We start from the raw sequence: 12,965 nt of genomic DNA on the forward strand, positions 1-12,965 counted from the left end.
TCTCCTTGCCCCATCCCTTTCTTCTCCTGTGGGGACAAGGTCTTCCAGGGCTGTTAGTCCCTAAACACAGACCAGCCAGCACCCTAAGGCACCAAAACATCTGGTCACCACGTTAGCCCTCCTGCGACTGTCAGGGCTCTCCTCCAGCCTCAGGCTCCTGCCAGACTCCCCTCCTGACTGCCATCCTTCCACACTGTGGAGAACACGTGTGTCCTCTATTCAGGAGACCAGAGCTTGTTACCAGTCAGCTGTGGGGCAGGGGGGCATGGAGTGATCCTAGCTGGGCCTCAGTTTGCTCTCGGTGCAGCGGCAGGGTTGGACTGAAGAACTCCCAGAGCCCAGTCAGCCCTGACCTTTCACACTGTCTGATTTGATCTCATTCCCAAAGATTCCCCAGGGCTCTCAGCCTCCACTGCGTGCTCCTCCCACATTCCGCCGGAGCCAGGAAGCACTTCCTATTGCGTGAGTGCAGTGCTCCCATTTGGTCTGGAAAGATGAAAATCCTAACCCTTACCCTCAAACTCTAGCCCCCAGGCCCTCTACGCACCAGTTTTTGCATTAATTAGGACTTCAAAAGCCCTGTCTCATCAGTGCTTATTTTTAACTCATAACTAAAAGCAGAATAATATTTTTACAACTGGGACTTTGGTATATTCCACACACTGGGTTATATCTACATTTCATCCCCACCACAACTCTCTGAGATAGGTGGCATCATTTTAAAGAAGTTAGTGAAAGAAACAAGAAAAACCTGCTGTTCAGAGGAGTTAGGTAACTTGCCTCAAGACACACAGCTAGTTATGGCATAGGTAGGCTTCAAACACATGACTTTGACTCTAAAGCTATAAGCCACTAAGCCAGTGGTTCTCAACCTTCCTAATGCCGCGACCCTTTAATACAGTTCCTCATGTTGTGGTGACCCCCAATTTCATTGTTACAAATTGAACATAATTGAAGCATAGTGATTAATCACAAAAACAATTATGTAATTATATATGTGTTTTCCGATGGTCTTAGGCGCGACCCCTGTGAAAGGGTCGTTCGACCCCCAAAGGGGTCGTGACCCACAGGTTGAGAACCACTGCACTAAGCCATAGGGCACATGTCAAAGGAATGTCCATATCTTAGACTTGCTCAGAGCTTTCTCAAGAGTTCTACAGGCCCCAACTCACTCACTCGTAACTGAGTATTTCCTATGAGCTGGGCCAGGTGTTTGCCTAGCTCTGAGGTCTCATTTCAGCTTTGTGATGTTCCTTGGGGGTTGGCTATTGCTATAATCCCTCCCTACAGATGATAATTATGAGGCTCCAGAAGCTGTCACATGGCTTGTCACAACACTAGCTCCTAAGAGACGGAGCTAAAACTCACAACTAAATATTCTGACTCCAAAAAATGAAATATAAAAATAAATAAATAAATATTCTGACTCCAAGTTCAGTGCTCCTATCACATGACCAAAGCTGATTCATAAACCCTCCCTTTAACTCTTGGGATCAATAGAGTGGCTTTAGAGTATTCCAGTTGCCTTCCCATGCCCCCTGCCCAAAGCTCCACACATGGGGGTAACAGGGCAAGGATATGCTATTGTGTCTCTCCTTGGCCACTTCCAAATGCCTGCTAGGAGCCAGGCACTGTGCTGCCCATGTAATGCTTTATCTCACTTAGTCCCTGAAACTCTCCAAGAACATGACTCTACCTTCTTACCGATGATGACATCAAGACTCCCAAAGGTCAGGCAACTTGGCCCACAACCACATCCTATGGGTGAAGGACTGGATTTTGAGGACAGTGGTGGCCACTTGAACACACGTGGTTTTAGCCAGCTTCTAGCCTGTGTGCTAGACACGGACCTGGGTGGTGATAACTAAACAAGGTGCGGTCCTTCTCCTCAAGGAGGTCCCTCCTAGTGTAGGAGCCAGGGAGGCAAGGGAGTCAACACAAGGGCTAGAGAGACACGTGCGGTGGCAGCACTGAGAAAGGGGACCTGGTTTAGCCCAGGGAAGGTGTCCAGGAGAAGATGATATTGAACTAGTCTTGAAAGAGATGAGAGAATTTAGGAAGGGTAAAGGGTGGAAAAGGCATTCCAGGCAAGGGGAACAGCAAAAGCAAAGGCAAGGAGGCAGAAACAGCATGGTGTGCGTGAGGCCAGAGTTCTGACCAGCGGCCTATTATTTTGTGGCTAAATTAATAGGCAACGGGAATAGATAGGGGATAGAAGTACCTTGGTTTGACAGTATAGGTCAGGCATTCTGGGAAGTCTGCTCCTTTGCCCTCCTCACCACCATGTCCCCTGGAGCCTGGATCTTGGAATGGGGCCCAGAGCTACTGCATGGAACATAAGGAATGCAAACAACTTCCTGTTTCACAGGCAGGAGATTCCACCCTATATGCTGACCCACTGTACACCACTGGAGGCCACCTAGGAAATGGACCCAGGCCCAGCTTACCCGGGACCTGGCTCCCCAAGGAAAAGTCTATGCATTTCCATCTTGAGCCTCTGCCCACCTACACCTCGCCCGCTACCACTTCAAGCCTCTGAAGACCATCTCCTCATGCTTTGGGGGCTGCAAACAGGCTTGAGATCCCTCATAACTCTATCTACACACACACTTCCAACCTGAAGTTGAATTACCAGCACCCAACTCTACCCACAAACTTGGTTGGGTTCTGTTCAACTGCCAGCAACTCTAACTCTGTGGCTTCAGACAAGTCACTTGGCCTCTCTAAGTAACTCATCAGGAAAATGGGGAAATAATAACAGCACATTCTGCATAGGGTGTCATGAGGACTAAATTAGTTAGTGTTTGTAAAGCACTTAGAAAGTGCCTAGTAATGGGAAACACTATGAATAGCTCCATGCATACACCACTGTTATAATTATGAAGATACCTGAAGGTTGACTGTCTATATTACAGAAAGCTCTCGACATGAATGAATGTTACATATTATTACAGGACCCAGATCCAGTCCACGGTCTGTGCTTGCAAACACAGTCTTATTGGAACACAGCACACCCACCATTCAAGTATCACCCATGGCTGCGATCATGCGCCAGAGACCCCGTGGCCCACAAAGCGAAAAGCATTCACTCCCTGGCCCTTTACAGAAAGCTTACCCATCACTGTGTTAGGTTGAATTACATGGAGCTAACAGTATTCAATTATGTTTAATCTACAAAATCATTAATTTCATATGGTTCAACTTAGTGTATCAAACAGGCTAATCACGCGTCCTCACCCATTAAAATGGGAGGGTTGTGTTCTAAATCCAGTGATTCTAATCATAACAAAGTTATAGTTATCATTTTGGAACACCTACCACGTTCAAGGTTTACACTGAGCTTTCACCGCACGCCTGCAGGGTAAATGTGAGTATCAACACCCCCACCCAGCCGCCCACTTTTACAGATGAAAAATGTGAGGCTCAGAAAGATGCAGAGTGTAAAGCGAGGACTCAAAACGGGTCTCCAGACCCCACATCTACCACACGGTCCCCACTCAGTGCTGAGCGGTTCTGGGAGTGAGATCCATCTGAGTCGGACAGGAAAAGAAAGCACGAAGACATCCCATCGCCCACTTCTCTGTGGGACCATCTCCCAGACAGGGCTTGGCCACGGGCTGTCACTTCCCTGTCAACCTCAGGACAAGGGAGTGTGAGCCTCAGGCAGGGCTGGGAAGGGGCGGGGAGCACTTTCAAAAATAATCAAGCTCTCTTTCCAGGACTGGGGAGCTATTTTTAGCAGCCACCTAAATTATGGCTTTCCCCTCCGCTCTGGGAAAGACACAGAAAGCAAAAGTCAACTCTCTCAGCCCCATCCCCTCTGTGCAGGCTGCCCTGTCGAGTGGGAAGCACAGAGAAGGAGAGAAGGGGAAGGAGAGAAAGGGGTATCTTGCCGGGAAAAGGAAACTGAAAATTCCCCAAAGTGGCATTTCTCTGACTTGGGGTGAATGTGAAGTTAGGGATTTTCCAATTGGCTTCTCATTTTGAAAAAATGATAAAGAGAATATAAGTTTCTTTGTCTCACTGGGGCAGAAAACAAGCAGATACTAGCTCCCCAAGGCCATGGTCAAGCTTCCAACCATCCATCCATCCCATCCATCCATCCATCCATCCATCCATCCATCCTCCCACCCCCTGAGTGACCGCCAGGTACAAAGCAATTTCCTGGGCGTCTCAGATGAACCAAACCTCATATCCTATCCTCACCAGGCTGGCAGTCTTGTGGGGGAGGCACGTGCATAAACAACTAGGATGCACGGGAGGGAGGAGGTGTGGTCCAGGCCTGGACCGCAGGGAGGATAAGAGTGATCTGGAACGGTCTCTACAGGAAATGGCACTGAAGCTGGGTCACAGAGGAAAAGAGAATATTGGCACATGCCAGCGTGCAGGGGTGTCCACGAAAGCATTCACCAGGTGTACCAGAGTGTCTGGCATCAAGAAAGCCCTGAGGCAAATGAGAGGTGAAGGGACGTGGTTTTCCCAGGCTGGAATGCAGGGCTCAGAGAGGGGCATGGGAAACAAGGTTGGGCTGGACAAAGCCAGGCCCCCATGCCAGCTGAGGAGGAGCTGCTGAGAGATGGGTGGGTGTGGTTTGCTGGCTGATTAGTTGGTTGCTCTTAGTGAAAAGAGAGAGTTTGTGAGGCCTGGTGAGAGCTGGGATTTGGGTGGGCAATTCCAGTGGCACCGTAGGGGGTGGACTACAAGAGAGACAGGCAGAGGGGAAGAGGTAGGATGCAGCTCTCTCCAGCTGAATGAGAGCTGATGAGGCCCTGAATTGCTGAGAACAGAGAGGAGGGGACAGATGCTGAGGATGTCACAGAGGGTGTGCCCGCACGTGTGTGAGCAGACGAGGGGCTTTGGCATGACATGTACTGGGCACAGAGAACAGGACTTGGGCTGAGCAGGAGAGGGAGGGCTGGGAGCTCTTTGGACAGCTGTGAAGTAAAGGAGAAGAAGGAATTTCAACACCAAGTCTGCTACCCATCAGAGCCAGAGGGGCTCCTGGCCAAAGGGAAACCACCCTCTAGCTTCCCCTCCTCCATCGCACAGATAAGGCTCCAGGGAAGAGGGCCCACAGCTTCTGTCTGTGTACCCTGCCTGGACTCGCCCCAGCACCCAGCACGCTGAGAACTCAAACCCCGGTTGAGTGGGGAGGAGCGGAGCGTCCTACCGTCCACTCCTGCTGGTCCTCTTCTCCCAGAGTCCTAGGACAAAGGCATGCTGTCACTCCTGAGGGCAGGACCCAGGTGCTATTAGGGGAGGCTAGCCCTGGGACCCAGGTGGGCCTGTGCACATGGTCACACTCTGGACTCAGGCTGTCTTTCCAGACATGGTGCCCTCATGCAGTCCTGCCAGTCCCCTCAGCATCCTGCATTCACACTGAGAAGGCTCCGCAGGTGCCTCTGGGCCGGGCTGGACATAAATCCTGGACAGGACCACAGTCATATCCTATCTCTCCTGGTGGGCAGAGTGGGGGAGGGCAGGGACTGGGAGAGGGGGAAGGGGATCTGAATTGGCTCCTGGAAGGCAAATGTGATGGAAAAGCAGACCCAAGGTGACCCCTCACCTGCCCCTCACTCTTATCCATATAATTTCATCTGTTCATTCATTCATTCTACCAAATATTTGTTGAGCACCTAAGTGCCATGTGAAGAGCTGGAAAAAGACAATGGTAAACAAGAGTTTGGTTTGGTGGGGTAGGGAGACAATTAAATACATCTAATGAAGTGTGCATACCGCGATGATAGGGCAAGTGCAAATGTTTGATCTGAGGAATGTTTGCAGAACTGCATGCCCAATGGGGGTCGCATTCCACGACTCCCGGCTCATACAGAGGGTTAGAGGAGCATTTACAGGGGGGAGGGTGCTGGACATAATCAGAGATGCCATCAGAGTCAGGACCAGATGTCCAACTCAGGGTCACAAGACTGAAAACACCAAAACATGAGGCTTGGTTAATAGGGACTGATTAGAGAGAGACACACACAATGTTCTTTGGGTTCCTGGAGTTTGGGGTTATTTTTCTTACACTTTTCCAGATTTTCCCACATTTCTTACCATGGGCATTTATTACTTTCATGAGAAAACAATGCTTTAAAAGATGAACCACCTTTGGCTAAAGATGAGGAGACCTCATTTTAGGATTGAGTCCTAACTCTGCCCTAGCAGGCCACCTGGACAAGAGAGGAATGACCTTGGACAAGAGAGCATACTTTGAGCCTCGCCTGTAAGTGAGCAGGTCAAACCACATGCTCCCTGGATTTTCTCCCACCCAACACTGGGTTCTGGGCCATAGAACATGTGAGGTGCTACATGCTGCTGGCTGAATGAACCATACCCTCTGAGCTCCCGTAGTTCACCATTCATTCCCTGGTTCAATCACTTAACCCCTAAGCACTTGCTCCACCCCTGGCATTGCTCTTGGTGCTGGGGGATCTAAGAGCAAACCATCAGGTGATGGTTTCAGAGGTGCACACATAGGTTAAACTTATTGAATTATGTAAGGTTTGTTATATACCAATTAGAGGCCCGGTGCACGAATTTGTGCACCAGTGGGGTCCCTCAGCCTGGCCTGTGGGATGGGCCAAAACTGGCTCTCTGACATCCCCCAAGGGGTCCTGGATTTCAAGAAGGAACAGGCCAGGCTGAGGGACCCCACCAGGGCACAGTCAGGGCCAGGGAGGGATGTGGGAGGTTGGCCAGCTGGGGAGGGACTGCGGGAGGGCTCCAGGGCATGTCTGGCCCGTCTCACCCAGTCCCAATCATCTGGACCCCAGCAGCAAGCTAACCTACCAGTCAGAGTGTCTGGCGGTCAGTGCACATCATGGAGACTGGTCGACCAGTTGACTGTCTGCCCCCTGGTGGTCAGTGCACGTCATAGCGAGCGGCTGAGTGGCCTTAGCATATCACTAGCATATTTTGCTTTGATTTGTTGAATAGACGACTGGACACTTAGCATATTAGGCTTTTATTATATAAGATTATAGTCCAACAAAGCTGTTAACAACAAATCAAACAGGTCTATTCATAGCCTCACAATATCAAGCCACCAAGGACTCAGGTTCCCTTCTAGAAGATTTCTAATATTATAAGCTATTTTTCAGGCTAGGAAAGGCTGGCTGGAAGTGAGGGGATGCAGAATACGGAATCCCCAAAGGGAAAGCCTCAGCCCATCTGGTTTCATCTTCTGGGAGGAAGGAGTGCAAAGAGTGTATGCTTTCATAATAAGCCTGTGGCTAAATGACTTAGTACCCATGAGCCTCCTCTCCCTCATGGACACACGGACAGCAATGCCCACCTCCCAGGGCTGCCATGAGCACCAAATGAAGGGCAAGTATCAGGCAGCCGGCATAGCACCAAGCACACTGCAAGCCCTCCAACTGAGTTCCCTCCTCCTCTCCCACCCCAGGCTGCTCAGAGTGATGGCTAAGGTGCAGGGCTCAGCCCAGGAAAGCAGGAGAGGAGCTGAGGGTCTCCGGGAGCTGAGTGAGGATGGAGTTAGAAGCACACACAGGACAGGCCTGTTTCCATCCGGATGTCTCTGGGATAGGGCTGAATGACAGCAGCCAGGGCATCCAGGTGGGTAAAAACAGGGCTCTCACTGCCAGGGTTACAGTCCTGACATTTGTCAGAGGCAGAGAAGATGGCCAAGGGGGTCGAGAATGGGACCATGAGGTGGAGTTCTCAGGACAAGGCATCAGGAGGGATGGGGTTTGCGTGGGGTTGGGGAGAGACCTGATCCATGAAGAGTGGACAAGCAAGTGTGGGGGATGCTCAGTAAAGGGCGGGGGGGGAGGGAGAAGAGAAGAAATTAATGCAAGTTAGCACGTGAGAGGATGTGACTCTGCAGGTGCAGAAGTGTGCGGGTGGTTGCATGTGGCATGTGTGTGAATATGGTTTGTGTGTATTTTTGTGTGTATGGGGTATGGTGTGCATGCATAGGTGGTATGTGTATATGTGTGTTCATCTCCAGGAAACAAATACACCTGATTCCACTGACTTTCAAGTCTCAGCAGAAAGAGGATCCGGCCAGTTCCTCAAAGTAGATGAGCAGAGGAAACTAATGCTGCTCTAAAGCAGCCCCCACTTCAGTTTCAAATTAGCCCGCCTGTAGGTCATAAAGGGGTCACCCAAGCCTGATATTTAGAAAGTGTCACTGTGGGGAGTGCAGTGTCTCATCGTCATGTCCCCATGAGCCCTGCCTGGGAGCAGAGACCTACTCAAAGGACGCTGTACCTGCCATGGGCCAGAGTCCGAGGTGACATTTGGCATCTCATCTAATCTCAAGACAATCAAGTGAGGTCAGGATCTGTGACCGATGAGGACCCTGAGGTTCAAAACCAGGAGATGACACCCAAACTCGGGCTCTTTCATATAAGACAGCCCTGATTGCAGCCCAGTTTAGATTCTGCCCCGGATGTGTGTACTCGTGCACAGGTGCATGTGTGCACATGGGTTTGTGTGTGTCCAGCAGATGCAACTGGGTTCCCTTGGGTTATGTCATGACAGGGCACACACTCCCCCTGCCTCTATCTGAAATTCTCCTGTTGATTTTAGCTGCTTCCCCAACCAGCCTGAGATGGAAAAAAACGAATAATGTGTCTCCGAACTATTCCGTGCCCCACACTTTACAAGCTAGATGTTCAATACATTTCCAGAAAGAAGGGTACTGACTCACATTTACTACCCGCTAGGCCGGGCTCAGAGTTTCACGTTTTTTATTTCAGTTAATCACCCCGACATCCTGCAAAGATGGTATTATGATCTGCATTTTCACATCTAGGGATATTAAGGCTTAGAGAAGATAAGAACTTGGCCAAGTTAGTCAAGATCATAAAATACATGACCCTCGGTCTGAATGATTCCAGATCTCAGATAGCTTCCCCTGCAGAGAGACGAGAGGAGGAGGCAGCAACCTCCCCCTGCACAGAGGTGAGAGGAGGAGGCAGCATCATGGTAAATGTGGTGAACGTAGGGGCCCCCACAGCCATGTCAGCCTCCTGCAGAGCCCCATCCTTCCCCATCCCCCCCGCCCCGTGTGCTCCAGGAATAATCTAGTCCAGAGAAGCCCTGCCCCGAGACAGACAGCACCAGGCCGGTCACCTTACCACACACACTGAGTCACAGAAAGGTCCAGGCTGTGCCATCCTCAGGGCCAGCCTCCCGGGCGTGTGGACTGGGGGCCTTCAGAAGGACCCCGCTTGGGTTTAGGCTCTGCTATCACCGTCGTAAAATCTCTAATCACTTTGGAACAAGGAGCCCTGCATTTTCACTTTGCACAGGGCCCCACAAACCATGCAGCTGGCGCTGCCCGTCTCCCCAGGCAGCCAGCGCAGGCCAACTTTCCCAGGAAGGGCAGCCCCGCAGCCACTCCCTGTGTGTTTCCAAAAATGGGAGCCACAGTCCCGGAATGGAGGGACGGCACAGAGACCAGTTTCTTTAATCGGGGGTGGCTTCCTGCCCGAATGGCCTGGGTGGGCAACTCAGCAAGGCTGGGCTGTTTCCCATCCTGGCCTCCCCTCCTTCTCCCAGTCCCCCTCCACTCCAGCTCTGGGTTTCTGAGCACTTTGTGGTCCTCCCTCCTCCCTCAGAGCACCACTGCTGGGGGGACTGAAATTCCTGGAGGGCCTGACACTTTGGCTTTTATCTCCAGCTCCCCCACAGGGCTTTTTCCGCAGACACAGCAGGAACTTGATAAGAGCCTTGGATTGGATTAAATCAATGGCAGTATTCCCTGGATTCTTGACTCTGTCTGTTATAAGACATAGCCCAAAGGTTGTATGTCCTTCTGCAATTGGATATTAAAAGCAAGGGAACGTGTGAGCTTGGGAATAAAGTGAATGGCTCTGCTTGCTCTACATTTGGGTTCACAACATTATCCTGCACCCATGCCCATGCCATGCCCACCTCGGCTTCCCACTCCTCCGCTCCAGCCCCTGCAGATCCTGCCTCCTCCAAACAGCCTTCCGGACCACCCTATCTACCCGAATCCTCCCAAATAAACTCAGAGCGCTTGTGTTCTGTTTATAAGACACTTGGTCAAGTACTACTTCATTACACTTCAGGTTATTTCTAATTTTAAAATGTATTTTTATTGATTTCAGAGACCACGGGAGAGAGAGAAACATCAATGATGAGAATCATTGATTGGCTGCCTCCTGCACACCCCCTACTGGGGATCGAGCCTGCAACCTGGGCATGTGCCATTGGCTGGAATCGAACCTGGGACCCTTCAGTCCACAGGCCGACACTCTATCCACTGAGCCAAGCTGGCTAGGGCTACGTTATTTCTTTATTCATTTACCAGTATATCCACTGAAGTAAAATGAACCGCCTCAGGGCCCCGTGAGGACAGCTCCTGGCCCGGTGCCATGCATGCAGCAGGTCCTCTTCCCAGATGAAGGACCTCTAAGGGCAGTGGGTGGGGGTTGGGTTGGGGGTGGGAGGAGAGAGAGAAGAGAAAGTTGAGTCCCCAGAAATAAATTTTATGGCAAACCAAATGAACTTCACCTCTTCTCTTCTCCAAAGTCCACTGGAGGTCAAAGGCCTCTAGACCTTGGGCAGACACCCTCAAGAGGTGTCTCAAGTGACACTCAGGAGGAGGCAAAGGCACGCTCCTTTACGAACTGGCACGGCTCAATCGGTTCAATCAGAGCTTGGCATTCCCAGACAAACCCGGGCCGTCTGCATTTCTGTCTGTCCCTACCTGCCCCTCCTTCCTGCGAAGGAAAGGCCCGCTGCAGGTAGAAGGCAGAGGGCTTCTTTGTCCCTCTGTGCTCCCAGGAAGGGGTGTTTCCTCGGAGGAGAGGAGACCTGATCGCCAGGACATCAGACCGCAGGAGCTGGACTTCCTCTGGGAGCCGGCTGTCCCTCTGGCAGCCCCAAGCCCTGGGGGAGGTCCTGCTCCCATTTCTAAATCCTTTCTTTGACCCTGACTTCCCTGCAAGCTCTACCAATTCTCTCCACTGAAGGGCTTTATCTAGCCAGCAGGGCACCTCACTTTCTCCTCTCAGGTGCCTCCTCAGTGCCCAGTAATTGAGGCCCATGACCCACCTCGCCCTGGCATCTCGCTTCTGGACATCCCTTCCTTCCACCCTGTCACCCTCCAGAGCCAGTTTCTTAGTTCCTCCTCTTCCCGGTGTTTCAGAACACTGTGCGATCCCACCCAGCTGTCCCGATGCTCCAAGCTCCCTCTTCCTCTTTGATTTCTACCAGCTGGGCCGCTCTGCCTGGCACAGCCTCTCCCTGCCTGTCCCCATTCTCCTGGGCACTCCCCTGGCAAGCCTTACCCTTTTCTGCAGGCACCCTCTCGGGCAGCCTGCTTTTCTCCCATCATCAAACTCAGACATCACCGCTATTGCTTCCTGAATTACAGCCACTCTGACCGCGTGTGACCTCCCTGCGCTCGGGGACAGTGTCGCAGGGTTCCACAGTCACCCGTGTCCAGCACAGAGCCTGTACCCAGCAGATGTGCCGGGGCTCTGCCACTGTCCACCTGTCAGACCTCTGCCCTTCTCCTCCTTTTCCTTCCAAGTCCACCGTCCATCCTCGTGTGGCAGGCTACCTGGGCAATGCTCACTCCACACCCTCCTCCCCCACCTCCAGCTCCACCCTCCAACTCTCCGCCTCTCCTACAGATGTGCACACAGATCCCACCGGCTCCTCTCACCGCCTCCACCGCCTCCCCTCAGACCACCCCTGCCTTCTGCTGCCAATGACACCACAGTCCTGAGGCTCCAAACAGCAGGCCGCTAACTCTTCCTTGAGCACTGCTACCCAGCAAGCATCTTATGTGATTATCTCCTTCAATTCTCACGGCAATCCTTACAAGTGGGGAGTAGCATCTGATTTTACGACGAGGAAACGGAGGCTCCGGGAAGCGACCTGCACAGTCCCAGCACATGGCTGCACTGGTCAGAGGCAGGTTCTACAGACCATCCAAAGCCCCTCGTTCCCAGCACGCACTGTCTCTCCTTCACTCTATAACCATCGTCAGCTTCCACGCCCGGTCCACTCCTCAAAATGCTTCCTGTGGGAGTCCTGTGCTCCTGTGTGGACGCTCCGGCCCCACACAGACACGCAGGGCACAGCCGTGTGGTCACGGCGGCAGGAGCTGGATGCGACTCCCAGCAGACACGGTGCTGACCTCGCCTGGCGCTCACTCGCTGAGCTAGCTGGGATGTCCTCCGAGCTGGGGACCCAAGGAGCACCTCCTTTTCCACTGGCTAGGATGACCTCCAGCCCAGGCCGAGACTGACCCTTTCTTCTGGGCTCCATCTGCACCCGCCCACTCCTCCTCTTGGCCTCAGGCCAAACTCATCTGCAAGCTACCTGCTCAGATCCTATGCTGGTTCCCAGCTTCCCTCCCTCAAATCAGCTCTTCATTTCCCCTTCTGGGCATCGGATCTCCAGTAGCACCTCCCCAGCAGCTCATCAACCCCTCCCCCCACCCACCAGCTGCAGGCCCCGCTCTCAGAGCTCCTGGGTCAGCAGATCTCCAGCAAGGATCCAGGAATCTGCGATTTAACAAGTGTGGTAGGTCCATCCATAAAACTTCCTCTTCTTGCTCAAGTTCAGCACCAGTTCAGGAACAGACGCATGGAGCACACAGATAGAGGTCACCTGATTGGCCACATTCCTGAAAAGCTGGGGGAGTGTGTGGTTTTCTATCTCCAGACAAATGGACTTCCTGATGCCCCACTCATGAGGGAGGTCAGCGCCCAGGCCCAGGCATCGGCACAGGAGGGTGCCCGTGGGCCTCCCCACAGAAGCAGGCTCCTGACCTCCTCTCCCGGAGCTGGCCAGATGCACCCGCCCTGCAGGGGCAGATGCCAGAGGGCAGAGGGAGGCCTGGCTCATAACTTCCCCCAGAGTCACTGTGAGAGCCGCCTCGCTTCTTCCCAGGAGGAAGTGATAGGGAGGGAGAGGCCTGAGTGTGAGCAGCCGGAGTTCTCTACCCGATGCAC

At 52.4% G+C, this 12,965-nt stretch overlaps 1 protein-coding gene across 4 annotated transcripts in view; it reads right to left on the minus strand.

Moving 5' to 3' along the window:
* DAAM2 (dishevelled associated activator of morphogenesis 2) overlaps positions 1-12,965 on the minus strand; it is a 102,183-nt gene that overhangs the window by 47,491 nt on the left and 41,727 nt on the right. The window contains exon 1 of one of the 4 annotated variants that reach the window (XM_059701784.1): positions 10,304-10,404. The exons of the other annotated variants lie outside the window; for them this stretch is intronic. The gene's annotated coding sequence lies outside the window, so the exon portion shown is untranslated. Of the gene's footprint in view, positions 1-10,303; positions 10,405-12,965 lie in introns of those variants that run through there. 4 annotated transcript variants of the gene reach the window in all.

This window comes from Myotis daubentonii, chromosome 6 (genome assembly GCF_963259705.1).
Source record: "Myotis daubentonii chromosome 6, mMyoDau2.1, whole genome shotgun sequence".
NCBI classification, from domain to species: domain Eukaryota; kingdom Metazoa; phylum Chordata; class Mammalia; order Chiroptera; family Vespertilionidae; genus Myotis; species Myotis daubentonii.